Here is an 18,859-nt window from a genome sequence, read left to right on the forward strand (position 1 = left end):
GAAAATTAAATGAATTCAGATTTATCTTCTACGTCTTTTATTTAGATATGAGATCATGGGTCAGTAACATCTGTATCCTCCAGAGTCTCACTCAAGATGCAGAATCCCAGAACACAACTGTATGCGAGCATACACACACACACACACACACACTCACACACACACACACACACACACCTCTATTTAACAGCTACCAAAATCAAACTCTGCATTTTAACAAAAACCCTCAGAAATTCACCCTCATACATAGTTGGAGAAGCAAGTGTAGTGACGGTGTGTGGGAAGCAAGACTGCATATCTGACTTTACACCTGGAACCCACCAGCTGTGGGATCAGAGGCTGATCTCTTAACCTCTCTGTACCTCACTCTGCTCATTTGTTACCCCATTTTAATAGATTTTTAAATTTACTTTGTAAAGCTCATGCATGAGTTAATCATGTAAAAATAAACAGAACACCCTTGGAATAATATCTGACTGTCAGGAAATGATCAGGTGTGTTAATTCTCTTTTTCATTAAATCCATTTGTTCAGAGTTTTTCTTTGCCCAGCTATTCAGAGTTGATTTATGCTTGAGGAATATTACCATGATCTATATGAGGAATAAAGAGGAATGAAAGCTCCTGAGTTTAATCAATAATCAATCTGATGTTGGTTGAGCACTCAGAGCACTTCCAGAGAATGGATGAACATTATTAAAAAATGACTTTCAATTTTTGAGCATCTGAAATAGGATGGTCCACTACAGAATTAGCAGGAACTTTGACTTTCATGAAGGGAATGTCATTGTTCCCATTTTTGTGACAAGGAAACTAAGTCTTAGAAGATTTAATGAACTCCTGGTGGCTGTGTTGTTAACACACAGTAGACCTGGGACTCTGCCATGTGTACATTCCACTACAAACCCCTAATCTTTTAACATACGGATTAGTCTTCAAACAGAAATCCTTTCTTTCTAATAAATCTAGTACCTAATGACATGATATCATCACAGGACATATGGTTTTCATTCTTTAAAAATTTACAGAAAAGTTGTAAGAATAAAACCAGAACAATGAATGCCTTTGACCCATGGTTCATAGTGAAATATTTGCTTTCTCTCAAAACCACAGCATCATAATCAAAATCAGGACATTTAAAATTGATTCACAACCATTAATTAGCTATACAGATATTCAAGTGGGGCCTATTATCACATTACTATCTTTTATTAATTGTCTGGTTCAAAATCTATAATTACATTGAAATACATATTTTATCACTAAAGAAATAATGGATTCTTGGAAATTACAAAAAATAAAATAGTTATTGCGATCATGTATTTCCTTCTGGAATTTTTTTTGGGTTTTGATCACAACAAGCTGTGCACAGGAGTCATTGCTGGTGATGTGACCATGTGGAGTTCCTGGGATTGAACTCAGATTGACTGTATGCAAGGCAAGTGCTCTACCCACTGTACTATCTCTCCAGCTTCTCCTTCTAGAATATTTTGTGCATATGTACATATGTATATATTTGAAAACCTAAATTCATATTGCATATAAATTTGGGCTGGAGCGATAGCACAGCAGTTGGGCATTTGCCTTTCACGTGGCCAACCTGTGTTCGATTCCTCCACCCCTCTCGGAGAGCCCGGCAAGCTACCGAGAGTATCGAGCCCGCATGGCAGAGCCTGGCAAGCTACCTGTGCATATTGGATATGCCAAAAACAGTAACAATAAGTCTCTCAATGAGAGACGTTACTGGTGCCCGCTCGAACAAATCGATGAGCAACGGGATGACAGTGACAGTGACAGTGATATAAATTTATCTGCCATTCTCAATTAACATTATACCCCAATTCTGAGAGCTCAACCGTCCCAAGTACTTTCCTGTCATTAAAATATCTTTATAGGGGCTGGAGAGATAGTACAGGGGAAAGGTCCTTGCTTTACATGTGCTCAACTTCATTCAATCCCTGGGAGCATATATGGTTCCCTGAGCACTGTCAGAAGTGATCCCTAAACATAGGAGTAAGTCCTGCGCATAGCTGAGTGTGGCACAACACCCTCCCAAATAAATAAATACATAAACTATTTTTGTAAATAAGCCATTCAAAGAATTTTTAAAGTTCTACTGTACCCATCTCATCCTTCCTTTACTGTTTGAAGTTGAATTTTGATCCAGGCTTCCTCCTATACATATCACTGCAGCAAACATTGTCACATTGCTAAACAGAATGAATTACATGTTAGCCATTGTTAGAAGAGCCACTGCTGAATGGGGAGGTAGAACTCAGACTACTATCATGCTGCTGAAGTACAATTCCATCCCCAGCATCACACACTCTCCCATGGTCCCATGGTCCCATGGTTCCATCTCTGAATGCAGTCCTGGAACCTCTGAACACTGCCAATGTGGCTTCTCAGCTACATGAGCTTAACTAATTACCTATTCAAGGAAGAATTGCTGGGATGAAGGCATCCTCAGAGCCTCCTGAGTACTGATTGGGAACCTCCCCAGCCTGAGAGAGAAAGAGAGAGACAGAGACACAGAGAGACAGAGACAGACAAAGACAGACAGAAACAGAGACAGAGCTGCTTGTTTCAGGTTCTTTAAGAGAAACGTATCTTCATAACTTGGAAGTTTAGCATTACACAAATCAATTTAAATAACCCCAATAGACAAGCTGCCACTTGGAGCCAAAGAAAAATACTGCATGAGAGCTAAATAGCTAAATAGCTAATCTGACTGTTTTCCCATCCTTCACCTATATCAGGATCTCAGGGACAAACCCAGGACAGAGGGACTTAGGTCAAATCCAACCCCCGCTGTAACCTTCCACAATAAGTCTGATTTACTATCTCAGTCGAGTGAAGTCCACTGACGCTACCAACTATTTCTATTTCCTCCTGACCTCACACCGAAGTGATTTCATTCACAAGGTCTTGGAATTTCTTCACTCTTTGTCAGCATTCTTGGTTGCAAATAACAAAAACCAATGCTGGATCACATGATCAGAAAGGGAAATTATTTACTCTGGCCTGCCATGAATCCCAAGAAAATTCTGGATTTTTTTCCCAAAGTATTTGTATAATTACTTCAACAGTTAAAATGTTAGGCTGTATCTTCTCATTGTCCAAGTATATTCCGTGCTGAGCTTCTAGAAAGTGAGGAGAGAGACTGTCTTATTTAATTTTTAGAGTGAGAAATAAACCTAGGGGAAGAAACTTTGAAACTGAATAGCCAGAAATACCAATGGAGGCGGCTGCTTTGTTATATAATATCCACATAGCACTTATCATTCTTCCTTTTATTAGCTATTCACCCAAAACTTCTAACAATCGTAACTATCTTTCATGTATTCAAAATACATTCACCTTTGCACTAAAACTTTCCCAATGGAGAGGAACCAAAGTCTTATAACTTATATAATTCTGCTTTTGTGTGTGTGTATGGGAGGAAGATTTGAAGCAAATTTCTCTTTAAAGGCAAGCCTGTTCTATCAGTCACCTTAACACTCATGATTTTTGTCACTTTTGGAAAACAAATGAAATTTGGAGATTGTAATTGTCTTTATGCTGGGTGGAGCTATGTCTTTTTCCTAAGACAACTGATTTCTTAGGGGACCAAGAGACCATGCAATCAATGACTTAGACTTTCCTCTAGAACTCTATGGTCTGTTCTAGAACTTCCCTTTGGGAATTTTTCAGGGTTCCTCTCAGAATCATTATTCATTCCAGGTATGTTCACCTTTGTTATTGTTGGATCAGAATGGTCAAAGTGCCACGTCAGCTTGGACAGCAGTCCTGAATGTCTCTGAGTCCCAATCAAATCCAGCAGCACTTTTAGGTTACATAATAAATGGGCTTAAACTAAGTATGAACATAATGTTATCTGGCAGGGTCCATGTGCTCTCTCCAGAGGTCAGAATGGCTCATTGTAAGGGGGTCTAGTGAGAACCACCACCCTTGCATCAGACAAATATTTGATGTTGTCCCTTATTTATGCAATTTTCCTAGGAATTATTTGTTCTGAATATGTCATAGGAACTTAATTTGGACCTTTTTAATGCAATAACTTAGTGCATTGGTAAGAAAATAAAACAATTATACCAGTTTGCTAAGTCTATCAAATGTACATGTGGGAACTGATGAAACAACCATAGATAAATCAGAGATCCCAGTGAATCCAATTTGGTTTAGACCAAGATCCCATGTATCATTTTGTCTCTATAAATTCTACCATAACTCTGAGACTAGGATGACTTATAAGTTTCCTTGATATCTTTCTTGTGATGGCATAACTCAAAAAAACAAATTGAGGTATTCTTCTTTCCCCAGTTACCTTGACAAAGAGAAAAAAATATTTGTTTTATGAGGGATTTGAGAATATCTATCAATCTGTATTTATCTAGTGTGATTCTGGAGGTGAATTGTTTAGGGAGATACAAGCTTTTCTTCAATTGATAGGCTGGATATATGGATAGATTTCAATCTGGAAGCTGTTTTGATTCAACTAGTCACCAAATCTACTTTTTTCTGATTCTCAAAGTCAGTCAACACATTAGCTATCTGCACATCGATTTCACTATTGAGAACATCATGATAAACCACCCATCTCTATGGATAAGCTGAAGATCCAGGTAATGTAATCAGCTTTCCTATCCATTTCAGAAGCTACAACCATCTTGTCTCCAGTGGTTCAGTACTGCTACCCATTTCTGCCCCGCTCAATGCCAGCACCCCTCTTCAACTGTGGCTGACAGGAGACTGCAACTACCAGACAACTTAAAGGTCCTAGAGCTCCCACCATTGTACTTTCTATTGCTTTAGTGAATGAAATGTTCTTGTCTTCAGTTTTTTTTTAATTACTGTAACTCATCACACAGTAAGTCAGTAGGCAAGACAGCCTCTATGAAGAAACAAATGTATAGAACAGATTTGAGAAATGTATAGTAAGCTAGGGAATCTGCACTGAGGACCCCAACAAGTAAACTAAAAGTACTTTGATGTCCTTTATAAGACAGCAAGAAATATTTTACCAATCTATTCAGAAATGACATTGGGATAGATCGTCTGATTCCATTTAAGAATGATTATATATTAGCCTCCATTTCTGGCTCCAAAACCCATACATCCCTGGCCTCTGTTAAACCTATTCCCTTTTCTATCATGGGAAGTGGTATTATTCTCACTGCTTTTTCGGAAATTATTCTCTATCTGGTAAAATAAGAGAAACTTCAGAGTCATCTGTTTAGCCTATTCTTTTAATTGCCAAAGAGAATTATTTCAACATGTGCAGTAACTAATAGAAGACAAATGGATTAGAAAATAACTTTAGTAAAGTTTTAGGATCCAAGAGGACATTTATGAAATGGAATTGGCTAAAATTTCCATTCCAACTGCTGCAATATAGACTGTCTCCAGAATTAGTCCTAACTCCAAGCCATTGTTTAATAATACTCAGATGGCCAGTATGCATATCCTGGTTAATGGTTACAGGTCCCATTGTAGAAAACTAGTAAAATTACACTTGCTTATGATATTGTTAGGAAGTTATTTGGAACCTTGAGATAAATAAACTGCATAATTCCTATGCCTTGAAGTTGTTATATACTTATATATTTATATCTACATTATATAAAGTAGTTTATATAAATCTCGCCAGGAGGGCCTGGAGGTATGGTACAGTGGGCAGGCTCTCTAGCCTTGTAAGTGGCTAATCAGGATTGGATCCCTGGCACTCCAGATGGTCCCTGGAGCCCCACCAGAAGCCAGTGATCCCTGAGTGCAGAGCCAGGAGTAATCCCTGAGCACTGCAGGATGTGACCCCCAAATCAAACAATAAAAATAAATAAACTTCATCCAGAGTAGTCAAATAATGAGTCTATGTTTAACTGAGCCATAACAGGGGCCATAGCAATAGTATTGAGGGTAGGGCATTTGTTTTGCATGCAGCCTACCCAGGTTCAATCCTGGCATCCCCCATGGTCTCCTGAGTACTCCAGGAGTGATTCCTGGAGCAGAGCCAGAAATAAGCCATGAACATTTCTGGGTATACCCCCAACCCCACAAAAAAATCAGTATAGCCAAGCCATAACAATAAAAGAAAAAAAGAATGATAGTTAGTTTTTGTTTTTTGTTTTGCTGTTTTTCTGGAAGTGCTTGAGAACTTCTCCTAGCTCTGTGCTAAGGAGGTGCCAGGGATTGCATTCATATCTTCTTCGTGAGGCCCTATACATCTGGCCCAAAACTATGACAGTTTTGAGTAACATTTGAATTATAATCTCATGAGTTTACTTACGTCCACAAATTCAGACTGATCTAAAAAATGTGATTGTTTTCTAGGTCAAGCTTCTTTGGAATCCATTTGCACATATATCCCTCAGTTTTATTTTCTTTTGTATAGTAGCAATTTTCTGTCATTCTTTTGTTACGTAATTATTCTCTTTAGAGCTCTGACACTGTAATTGGTACCCTAGGGCATGGTGGGATCTGACTCTATAGTTACAGAAACTCTGATAATTGAAGGAATTACAGGATCATTAATAAGAGGCTAGAAAGCCATCTCAAACACAGGGGAAATCACCTATTTGGCTGGAAGAGGACATGGAGCATGGCTTTAGAGTGTTCATATCCATTGAATTGTTCCAGAAATCCATGCTTTATTTTGTCACCTGCCAATGTGTCCTGCTATATCTCCACTTTCCACTTAAAAATTGTTTTTCGTTAATTTTTTTCAATGAACCACCATGAGATACAGTTACAGACTTAAAAACTTTCGTGGCTACATATCAGTCATACAATGATCAAGTACCCATCCCTTCACCAGTGCCCATTCTCCACCACCAATGTTCCCAGTATCCCTCATGCCACCCACAACCCATCCCCCTCCCTCCCACCTCTGTGGCAAGCACATTCCCTTTTACTCTTTCTCTCCTTTTGAGTGTTATGGTTTGCAATACAGGTACTAAGTGTCCATCATGTTTGGTCCGTAGTCTACTTTCAGCACGCATCTCCCATCCTGAGCGAGCCCTCCAAGTATCATTTACTTAGTGACCCCTTCTCTATCCCAGCTGCCTTTTCCCCCAGGACATGAAGTCCACTTTCAAGCTGTGGAGTGATTCATCTGACTTTTATCTCTATTATCCTTGGGTGTTAGTTTTCCATTGTGTTACTTTCCATTCCACAGATGAGCGCAGTTATTCTATGACTGTCCCTCTCTCTCTGACTCATTTTACATAGCATGACAATCTCCATGTTGATCCACTTACATGCAAACTTCATGATTTCATCTTTTCTAACAGCTACTTAGTATTCCATTGTATAGATGTGCCAGAGTTTCTTTAACCAGTCACCTCTCGCAGGGCACTTGGGTATTTTCCATATTCTGGCTATTGTAAATAGTGCTGCAATAAACATAAAAGTGCAGATGTCATTTCTACTGTATTTTTTTTTTGCATCTCTGGGATATATTCCCAGAAGTGATATTGCTGGGTCAAATAGGAGCTCAATTTCTAGTTTTTTTTAGAAATATTCATATTGTTTTTAACAGGGCTGAACCAGTCGGCATTCCCACCAGCAGTAAAGGAGAGTTCCTTTCTTCCCACATCCATGCCAACACTGCTTGCTTTTGTTCTTCTGAATGTGTGCCAGTATCTGTTATTTTGATCTGCATCTTCCTGATAATTAGTGATGAAAGGCATTTTTTCATGTGTATTTTGGCCATTTGGATTTCTTCTTTGAGAAAGTGTTTCTGATGGGATTGGATGTTTTCTTGTAGAGTTCAACCAATGCCTTGTATATCCTTGATATTAACCCCTTATCAGAAGAATATTGGGTGAGTATCCTTTCCCATTCTGTAGACTTCTTTGTATTCTGGTCACTGTTTCTCTTGAGGTACAAAGCTTCTTAGTTTAAGATAGTCCCATTTGTTTATCTCTGTTTCCACTTGCTTGGTCAGTGGCATTTTGTCTTTGAAGATACTTTTAGCTTCAATGTCATGGAGGATTTTGCCAACCTTTTCAGGCTGGGCTTCTATGAGAGAAGGAAAAACTGGCTATTTCAATATATTGAAACTTATGAAATTATTTACTGAAGGCAGCTTAAAGGAAAAAAAGATGTTCTGTTCAGCTTTGTCCAAACCATTCAGGGCACACGACAAATCTCGCCCATTTTCATGGGCCCCTATGTTCCTGCCCATTGTACAGTACAGTCTACACAAACTCACCCTGATGGCTCAGTCCAGCCAACACAGCACCATTTGTTAAAGAGGCTTTCCTTGAGCCACATTATATTTCTTGCTCCCTTATCAAATATTAGATCATCATATATTTGAGGGTATGTGTAAGGATATTCAACCCTATTCCATTGGTCTGCGGATCTTTGTTCTAATACCACAGTTCTAGGTTGAGTAAATTTCTGTTTTTCCTCTCTGGTTATTTGAGAGACTGTCAGAAGCAAGGATTTTTGTTTTATATATCCATAAACTGATAGAATTCCAGAATCCATTCAGTCAGCCCACCTTTAGAGGCATTATGCTAGCAAGTATATGAAGCCATTTCTTGCTTTCCAGAGATACTGACGATCCAACCATTGAAGTTACCGAACCAAGCTCAATTGCTTTAAAATGTGCCCCTAGCTCAGCAAAGTGCCCAGAGCTATGCATAAAAGGAACATTTATAAGTATTTTTTTCCCCCAGTTCTCCCTCTTTGAGTGGAGTTCTTTCCCCTGTGAAGTGGAACTTCTTTCTGTGGTTCGAAACTTTCTACACTGAGATTTCAAAGGCATCTCCCTGGCTCCTGTATTTTCTGAGTTCTGTTTGTGGGGCTGCAGCAAGCACAGTGGGAACACAGTTCATTGAAGACAGCAATGTAAGAGTGACCCTGAGATCTGATTAAATGATATATCGCACAAGGAACCAGCACTTGGGAAAGCCTTTATTTCTCAGAACCTCTCCATGGGACATAGATTTAAATTACATTGCCTCTGATGCTTCATTTTCTTTCCCAACTTCCCTTTTTGTTCAACTCAAGTTACCAAAACATCATGAGGACCTGGTCCATGCCCTCTCCAGTGCTACTGAGGACTGAGTTTGAAAAAGTCATCTGTGTTCCTCCCCTTTGGAAAGAATACCTTTGCCCAGAGAAATGTTTGCTTCAGCAAGAACTTTGACACTATAAAAAGCCATGTCATACTCAACTTTTAAATAGACAATCAGGTAGTTCTGACATGCAATTCCTTGACTGCAAGAGATTGAGTCTTACTTATCTGTGAAATAAATAAATAAATAAATAAATAAATAAATAAATAAATAAATAAATAAAAGAATAAAAGAATACTGTCAGACTGTTGAGAAAATTCGGTGGAAAGGAGTCTCGATACTAGGAATTTCTACAATAGGAATTTAGTAAGCACACTGATTTACTATGAAACATGAAACTTTGGTTATTTCCAACACAAACATGAAATTCCAGGAAAAGGAAAGAATTTTGCTCTGAGTTATATGCTAAAGAAGAAGAAACAGTCTCCGGTCTATCCATATTTATTCACCTTCTCTAAAAGAGAAACAGCTGTCTCAGGGATGTAGCATTTATTCCCTTCAATACTTAGAGCAAAAATAATTTCCAAGCACATGTTCTTCATTTAAAATGTTGGTTGGAGAGGATCTTTGTTAGCATTTCAATCGTTCAAAATTTTTATACAATATTAGAATGGATAGAGTTTCCTCCATGGAAGAGAGGACTTTGAATCACAGGTTTGGATTCACTTCAAGGATAGAATGAGATTTGCTCCCCTCCAAGAGCCAAGTCACTAACTTGGCCTGGGATCAGTCTCTTCATTACCTTTCCAAGTCAGCATGGCGGGGTAGAGGAGACAGAAAATATTAGGTATGCTTAATATGAGTTGAAGTGCAGCCAAATAGCACACTTCCAGGGTCCACTCTCACATGCTGGCACTCTGAAAGATGCAATTTCTCCATTTCCAAAACTCAACAATTTTTCAGCTGCACAGCGTCATTCCAGTAAAATACTGGTATTTTATTCATCTCTTGCTGAAGTACACTACTTTTATTTTGTAGTCGTCTCTAAATCACATCTATTCGCAAAAGACCAATTTCTTGCTGCTATTGTCAAATCAGATGTTACATGCATGTGCATACACACTCTACGGACTTTTTCCCTTTCTTTTGCTAGTTAGTCATAGATTAGAAATTTGTAGTCTCAGTCACAGAGCCTCTTATACAGGAACAGAACAGAGCCAATGAATGCATGGTACATATCCATTGTCTTCTGGCTTAGATATTCCCATTTATTTACCCTGATTCTTCTCAGCTCACAACTCAAACTGCCCTCTCCAGGGATTTTTGCCTTTGTTACAGGCACCTTTATACTTCATCTTTGTAGTTAGTATTTGTCAGTTACACCCACCTAAGGGTGCTGATATCATAAAATACAAACATTTCAAATGTATGTATCTTTTGTATTTAATGTAAAATCTTAGAATTGAAGGGACCTTAGGGATTTTGACCAGTTCATTTTACTTATGGGGAAATTGAGGCAAATAACGTATTTAATCTAGTACAATTAGAATTGGGATCTTCTGAAATAACAACTAACCCCAAACTTTTAGTTTTGTTTTTTAGGTCACACCTGGTAGTGCTCAAGCCTTACTACTGGCTCTATGCTCAAGGATCACTCCAAGCAGGGCTTGGAAATGAAAGGTAACTAAGCTCCTCATTAATAACAAGGCCCAGAGGGGCTGGCTAGAAGATTGGAATGGTATCCCCCAAGAACAACAGTCCTGCACTCTAGCACTGTCATCCCATTGTCCATTTATTTGCTCTTGCAGGCAACAGTAACATCTCCATTGTGAGACTTGTTATTACTATTTCTGGCATATCGAATACACCTTGGATAGCTTGTCAGGCTCTGCCAGGTGGGCGGGATACTCTTGGTAGCTTGCCAAGCTCTCTGAGAGGTACAGAGCAATCGAACCTGGGTCAGCCAGATGCAGGGCAAACGCCCTACTCACTGTGCTATTGCTCCAGTCCATAATAAAAGTCCTACAGGCCAAAAAGAATATAGAAATAAGAAGTAAAGAAAGTTGAATAAACTAAGACTAATTTCAAGTTTAGTTCATATGTGATAGGCAGAATGATGACCTTTAAAGATGTTTACCCCCAAATCCTTGAAACCTCTACATGTGTTAATTCACATGGAAATGGAGAATTAAGATTTGGGTTATTCAGATGGGTCAAAGTAATCACAAAAGTCCTCATGAGTTGAATGTTAGAAGAGACATCAGAGTAGATAAGAAAACGGAAACAAGTTTAAAAGTAAGTATGCATCAGACTATCACTATTAGCTCTGTAGAAAAAAGGGTGTGTGGGACCCGGGCTGAGAACTCAAAGCCTGCTCCATTTTCTAATAGCAAGGAAATCACACCCACAAACTGCCCCCGGTGCCCTGTAATCCAATCAACAGCCAACATCCAGAGACTATAAAACCAGGCTCCCGAAATCGACATCTTATAGCCTACTCCTCCCTTTCAGAGAACCTGGCAAGCTACTGAGAGCTCCCTGCCTGTAAGGGAGAGCCCGGCAAGCTTCCAGTGGCATATTTATATGCCAAATACAGTAACAATGATTGGTCTCATTCTCCTGACCCTGAATGAGCCTCTAATGGGGCACTATTGGGAAGGACGAGTAAAGAGAGGCTGCTAAAATCTCAGGGGTAGGGCGAATGGAGATGTTACTGGGCCTGCTTGAGCAAATCGATGATGAACGGGATGATATGATAGTGATAGTAGAAAGAAGGGGGCATGAGCCAGGGATGCAGGTCAAGAGATGGATTTTGCCCTAGAGCATCAAGAAAGAACAGCATGGTCACTGCCACTACTTTGTAAGAGGCACATTGGCAGCCCCTGTGTCCAGCAAGAACAGCAGCAGTTCTCTGTTTTCACACGCGTCCTTTTGTCTATCCTGCATACAATGACTTCCCTGAGCAGCAACTGTCCCCACAGTGCTTGAGAAACAACTAAGATCTCAGCTGCACAGTCAGCTCAGCTACAGAAGCCAGTAATACAGGCAACAGCTGAATGATGCATCTTGCTCATGTGAATCCTTGATACAAATGACTTCGAGTTTGAAGCTAAAGTTAAAACAGCTTATGGAAGTAAAGCAGCGGGGGTGGAGTGGGGGAACCAGGTTGAATGCATATTGGGTCTCTGTGATTGTAATGAAGATGTGAACAAAGCTATCAGTATATGGCTGAAAGGAAATTCAGACATGACTTCATGGGAAACTGTAGTGGGGAAGAAGAAGAATTTTGGAAAAAGAGTTTCAGGAAATGAAGAGATTGGAAAGAAGAGAAATGAATGGGAAGGGAGTCGCAGGTGTGTCAATAAACTAAAGGAAGAGGGGGTGAGATTTTAGCAGCGAAGAGAATGGAACTGACTGCAGTCCAGGGGACAGGGCTTCAGACCATGGCAAGTGAGCTTGTGGCAGAGTATTTGGACAGGGTGGAGGGAGAGAAGAAAGATTATCAACCCAAGCTATGGGGACATTTAATCCTGCCAGCTATTCAGATTCTTCCTCTGTGGATGGCTTGAGATGAAACCACCCGCAGTGAGGGAAGCCTCTCAGAGGGGGGAGGTTGAGGGAACTGGGGCCTGGACTGAAAGGGATCATCACCATCATCCCGTTGATTGTCAAATTTCTCAAGCAGTCTCAGTAACGTCTCTATTCGTCCTAGCCCTGAGATTTTAGAAGCCTCTCTTTACATGTCCTTGCCAATGATGCTGCATTGGAGGCTCTTTCAGGGTCAGGGGAATGAGACCCAGCATTGTTACTGGTTTTGGCATATGAATACACAATGGGGAGTTTGTGAGGCTCTCCCATGTGGGCAGGAAATTCTTGGTAGCTTGCCAGGTTCTCCCAAAGGGAGAACTAGGCTATAAGATGTTTGGGAGCTTGGTTTTAAGTCTCTGGATGTTGGTCGTGGGTGGGATAACACTGTGCCAGGGGCAGTCACACCCAGGGACTACTGGAAAATGGGAAATCTGGGTGGAAGAGGCCCAGTCCTGATCCAAGCAGGCTTGGAGGTCTCAGCCCACACATACCTGGGTTCCTCTGCTGGTACCTTCATACACGAGGCTCGTCCGAATGTGTGGAGAAGGGCCTTGAGCATGGCACTGAAAATCTTTCTGAAACAAGGTCTTCACTGCCTTGTCTATTCCAGTAGAGGCTCACGTCACACATGGGCAAAACCTTGCTCCAGAAGCCCATTCCTCATAGTCAAGCTTTCGAGGTCAACTCCTTTAAAACATCCCAACAAAAGTCTTTAGCCAAGCCCTTGTCTTCACAAATCCCCAGCACAGCAATCAAGTGGCATCAGGAACTGGCAGCTCCATCCCTGTCAGCTCCAATTCTCTTCAGAATCTGTCGTCTATCCTTGGTCCAGAATTTGGAGGCCTCATGCCTTCAGAAATGATCAAAATCACCAACTTTCAGATTCTGGACCAGTTGGGTTTGGGCCATTTTACCCCCATCTCCACCCCCACTCCCGCAAATTCACCACAGAACAGCTCAAGCCCCTGCACAACCACTTCTTCGTAGGACCTCAGGGCATCAGCCAGTCTTCATTTTGAATCATTTTGACTGCAAGTCTCAGCCTGAGCCACCCCAGTTCTCGGACAGCTGAGTCGGTGGCTACAGCACCAGACTTCAGCCATCACTAGTTCTCCTCCTAGGCTGGAGTCCTGCCCATCCCAGGCTGACACCTCCCATCCCCAACAGGCCCTCCACCGTGAACAGACTCCTGCAGCTCTGTGGCATGGCCGTGGGAGACACGCTGTGTCCCTCAAGCTCCTTAGGCAGAGGCTGTCTCCCACCTGGAAGAGGATTTCTGTGGTGGACAATGCCTGGTTCAGCAGATGTCACTGGGTTAAATGCAGATGGGTGCCCTAGAATTTGGATCAGAAACCTCTCTCGCTGAATTTGGATCAGATACAAGTAGTGAGTACAGTAGCTGGATTCCCATCATCTTGTATTCAAAGCCTTGAAATGATTCTTTGAACACCCCTATGCCAACACCCAGTGCAGAGCAGAGCTCCACCTGCATGACCTCCATCATCGCCCTGCCCAGTGGGTGGGCAGCCCCTAAATGCCTCTTCTACTACAGCCTGAGCCCTGTGCCCAGCAGGGTCCCAGGTCAAAGTGCTGTGAGTCCAGCTGAGGCTGCCCTGGGGTCCGTCACAAGTGGGCATGTCGGTTGTCCAAGTCAGCCAACACTAGACACAGTTTCATCTGTTCCAGCCTTCAAGGTTGCTTGCAGAGCCTGTGTGGGTCTCCTGCCCAGCACCCACAGCTCTCCTCTGCCCTCTGCAGCCCCCCGCCCATGGCAACTTTGCCTTTCTGTTGCAGCTAGGTTACCTATCTAGCAGCCCCCTCTCCCAGGTTAGCAGCCTTTGGTCCAACACAGCACACACACACACACACACACACACACACACACACACACACACACACTTTCAGCATGAGACTGCCTCTTGCCTGTAGCTGGCTGCCACTTTCTCCACAGCTGCCACCTCCACAGGGCTCAACTTGCACAGCAGCATCAACATAACCAACAGCACCTACCTACCTCGGGGCCTTCCCCTAGGGCATTGCCCCTACCAGCAGTGCCAGGGATGAACCCTTGGTGACCTCAGGAAAAGCATACCCCAACCTGCCCCAGGGGGTGCCCCGGCTGCTGCATAACCAATACCTCGTGTGGGCCCTGGAGGGCTGCTTCCTGCCGACTCCATCTATGAGCTGTGACGAGCTCCAGATGCTACAGGCCCGCTGCCAGTGTTTCACTATATGAAATCCTTTTCCAGGCTGCATCCCTGCCAGCCAGCATGGGAGCCTTGCTAATGCCCCCTATTCAGGTGTCGTCGCCAAGTTTGGCAAAGGTGATTCTGTGTCCCCTGCGCCCCCCTGGCTCAGTCACATCAGAGCCCCTCCCAGAGGCACCACCTAGCCCAGTAACCCTGAAATGCCCCCCTGGCCACAGCTACCCTGCCCTCCCCTACTACAGTGGTGTGCCCATCACCTTCCAATACGGGCCTACCATGTCTGTCCATGTGAACCTGTGAAGCCTGTGACGCCGTGTGAAGCCCATGTGAAGTCTAGTGTGAACCTCAGCACTGCTGCCACCCCATTTCAGCAAGCCTGTGGATATGGTCAGCACAGCTATGACACAGGCTGTTGATGACCTGACCCAGGTGACAGCAGCCAGAGCCTATGCCAAGGGCACCTATGGAGTCTCCTCCCAGTCACAGAATAAGTCCATAGGCTCTGGGTCAGACAAAGGTGGATCTGTGTCTACAAACACCCCTGGCCTGCCAGCTGTGGCTGGCTCTGTCTACAGTAAGACTCAGACTTTTGACAAATACGGATTTCATGCAGGAACCCTCCACCATTCAGCCTAGCCTGAGCTTTGGGCTCCCCGCTGCCTCTGGCTCTTGGCACAGACCCTGGCTATGCCACTCTGCATCCTGCCTGCACACCAGCAGCCCCACGACCAGCTGTTATACCATCCCCTGCCACAGGATGCCCAGAGCGGTGTCCCTCAGCACAGCCAGCCCAACTTCCTGCAGCCAGAGTAGCCACTATCCACACTGGACAAACTGAACCCGAAGAGTGGGGTAGGCTAGGAGCCCTTTTCTCGGAGCCCAGCTCTTCCCTGCCACACGCTAGAATTCCTGAGACCTGTGACTGTGTCAGCCCAGCCTCTGTGGGGAGCCTGCCTCCCAGACTCGCTCTTGTATGTATGCAATGTACTGAGATCTATGATTGTTAATGTGACCGAGGTCTCGTGAAGTGTGGGGGTGCAGTCATTACTCTGGTGTCTGCTGTCCCCACTCCGATACCTTGAGCTTTAGCAAAATTAGCCACTTCACTCCCGCTTTTGGCCTTCATAGAGCCCCGTGCCTACAGGCTGCCAGGGGAAGAGTCTGGAAGGACTGGTCAAGGTGGGTGGGGGACGAAGGGCTGAAGGTATCGATGAAGTATCACCACTTACTCACCTTCGTAGTAACCATTATTTGTGCTTTTTTCCCTGTGAATTCCTTTCTCCCTCTCTTTTGGAGAAACTGGTCCTTTTGTCAATTTGATTTCTCTCCCACCAAATCTTGGTCTGGAAGCAGCAGAGATCTCTGCTGCAACAAAACCAGTGCCTGAGTGTCTTCATAGACAGCAGGTGCTTCCTCATCAGGTCATGTCCCTAGACACTTGCTTTCTCCTGGCTGACTGTTTTAAAAGTAATCTGAACTTGTCCTCAGTGAGGTCCAGCCAGTCTAGCTTGTTTACAACAATCAAAACTCTGTTTTCACTCAGTGAGGGGACATCTCCAAGTTTCCTCCATTCCACTGTCCTAAAGCAGTCGGGCAACTTTTTCAGTTTTGTCACTTGCCCAAACTCCACCTAATAAGGTTTTGAGGGGGGAAAAAAACAATGAAAGAACACCATACCAACAGTCTGCCATCACTTTCATTTCAACTCAGGAAAACCTACTTTTACTTCTGCCCTTCATGACTTTAATTAATATACTAAGGATTTAACATGCAAGTTTGTGATCATTTGTTACAGTAATAGAAAATTCATGTATGTGTTTGTAGAGTGGGGAGGCAACTTTTCACAGTATGTGAAAAGCTGATTCCAGATGTTAAGAATTTCCTGCACCTAATTTTTGTGTGTTTGGGGGCCATAGCCAGCAGTACTTGAGGCTTGTTCTTGTATCTATGCACAGGGATCCCTCCTGGAAGTGCTTGGGTACAATATGAAGTGCTGGAAATCAAACAGGGATCAGGAGAATGCGAGGTTCTATTATACTCTCTACTATACTACCAGGGCTGGAGCGATAGCGCAGCAGGTAGGGCGTTCGCCTTGCACGTGACTGACCTGGATTCGATTCCTCCTCCCCTCTTGGAGAGCCCGGCAAGCTACTGAGAGTATCTCTCCCGAAAGGCAGAGCCTATCAGGATACCTGTGATGTATTCAATATGCCAAAAACAATAACAACACGTCTCACAATGGAGACGTTACTGGTGCCTGCTCGAGCAAGTTGATGAGCAACGGGATGACAGTGACAGTGACAGTGACTATACTAACAGCTCCAGAATTCTCTTACACATGACTTACTTTGCGCTATATTTCAATTTAGAGACATATATTTCATGTTGATATTATTATGCTAATAATAAAATATTATTAGTTTCAATATTAAAAACTTATATATGTAAAGTAGACTAGCTGTTATCTGAGAGTAAATATGTTATCATTTTAAACTGCTGTGATTGAGCAGTAATGAGATATCGAAGGCCTCTTGGAGTGTGGCCCCTGAACTAACTACATGGAGGAACATGGAAATGGAAATTTCCTAGCCCTCCCCACAACCTGCTGAATTTGAATCTTAAATTTGGGGAGGGGATCAGAAATGTCAATTTTAAGAATCCTTTCCTGATTCTAATACTCACTAAATTTAAGTATCACTGATGTATGTTTCACAAATATTGGAGCTAGGAAGGAAAATGAGGAAGACATAGAAGTAGCTCATATTAGGAGAACCTGATTAGGATAATAGTGGGATACTTGAAAGGGAACACTGTGCTTTTTTGCATCCTTGGGATATATTCCCAGAAGTGGTATTGTGAGGTCATATAGAAGTTCAATTTCTAGTTTTTGAAGGACTGTCCATATTGTTTTCCAGAAAGGCTGGACCAGTCGACAGGGGAGGGTGAGAAGGGGAGGGTATACCTGGGATATCGGTGGCGGGGAATGTGCACTGGTGGAAGGATGGGTGTTTGATCATTGTGAGAATGTAACCCAAACATGAATGCTTGTAACTATCTCATGGTGATTCAATAAAATAAAAAATAAATAAAAAAAAAAGAAAAGAAACACTGAATCAATCCAGATTTAGAAGAAAAATTAGAATTTGGAATCTCATGAATTGATTGGGGAAATAATGAAATCTATATTATTTCCAGTATAAATGGAAGGGTGTCCTTCTGATCAACATAAGGAATTTCTGAGACGCAAGCTTGGAGTAGGAGAGAGAATACATGTTTCCTGTGGCTTTTGTGGCATTTAAAGCAAAAGGGAAGGGGGTATGGTACCACAAGTAGATCAACCTGTACCTGCGGGGCAAGTGCATCAGCAACCTGATGGTGCCTTCAGACATACTGATACCCAGCAAGATTGCTTCTGTGCCTTTGGCCGGACCCCAATAACTTGGGGCCAAGTTTACCAAGAAATTAAACGGCCAAAAGTTAGGCATGTGGAAGCCACACCCACAAACCACCTCCAGCTCAGCTGTACAAGCTCATTGGCCTGAGACCCGTAAAAATCGAAAGAGATCAAAAGCCTCAGTTAGAGCCTGAGGCATAATGCGTTGTGGGCAAGCGTGTGTGCCCTGCAGGGCATGTGCCAATAGTTTATTTCTCTGCAAAAGATGGAAACATGAGCCATGATCCAGAGAGACACACAAAAGAATCTCTGAACCCAGCAGCTCGCTGCAGAAATACCTCCAGACTTTAGGCCAGAACGACTTCACCAGGGTGCCTCAGATGAGGGTTAGGCGTCCTCCTTCAAGCTACCTTTTAAAAAATCTGGCGACCATTTGAACAGGTCTGACGTGGGGGGGAAACTCCAAATAATAACAGTAAGTTTTTGTTGAAATATTGAAGGTTTTTAATGTAGCAGCCACCTCTGGACTGTGAACTAAGCAAAAGCCCCACGCTGGCCGACGCGGCGTGGCGTACACCATACTATGAGGCGCAGGAAGGGGGATGAGGGGGAAAAAGAAAAAAAAAGGGAAAAGGAAAAAGGAAAA

General features: G+C 42.7%; 1 pseudogene; it reads left to right on the top strand.

The window, feature by feature from the left end:
• LOC129404403 (ubiquitin-associated protein 2-like) overlaps nt 1-15,632 on the top strand; it is a 65,906-nt pseudogene extending 50,274 nt beyond the window's left edge.
• Nucleotides 15,633-18,859: the final 3,227 nt, after the last annotated feature.

Source organism: Sorex araneus, chromosome 4 (assembly GCF_027595985.1).
Source record: "Sorex araneus isolate mSorAra2 chromosome 4, mSorAra2.pri, whole genome shotgun sequence".
Taxonomy (NCBI): domain Eukaryota; kingdom Metazoa; phylum Chordata; class Mammalia; order Eulipotyphla; family Soricidae; genus Sorex; species Sorex araneus.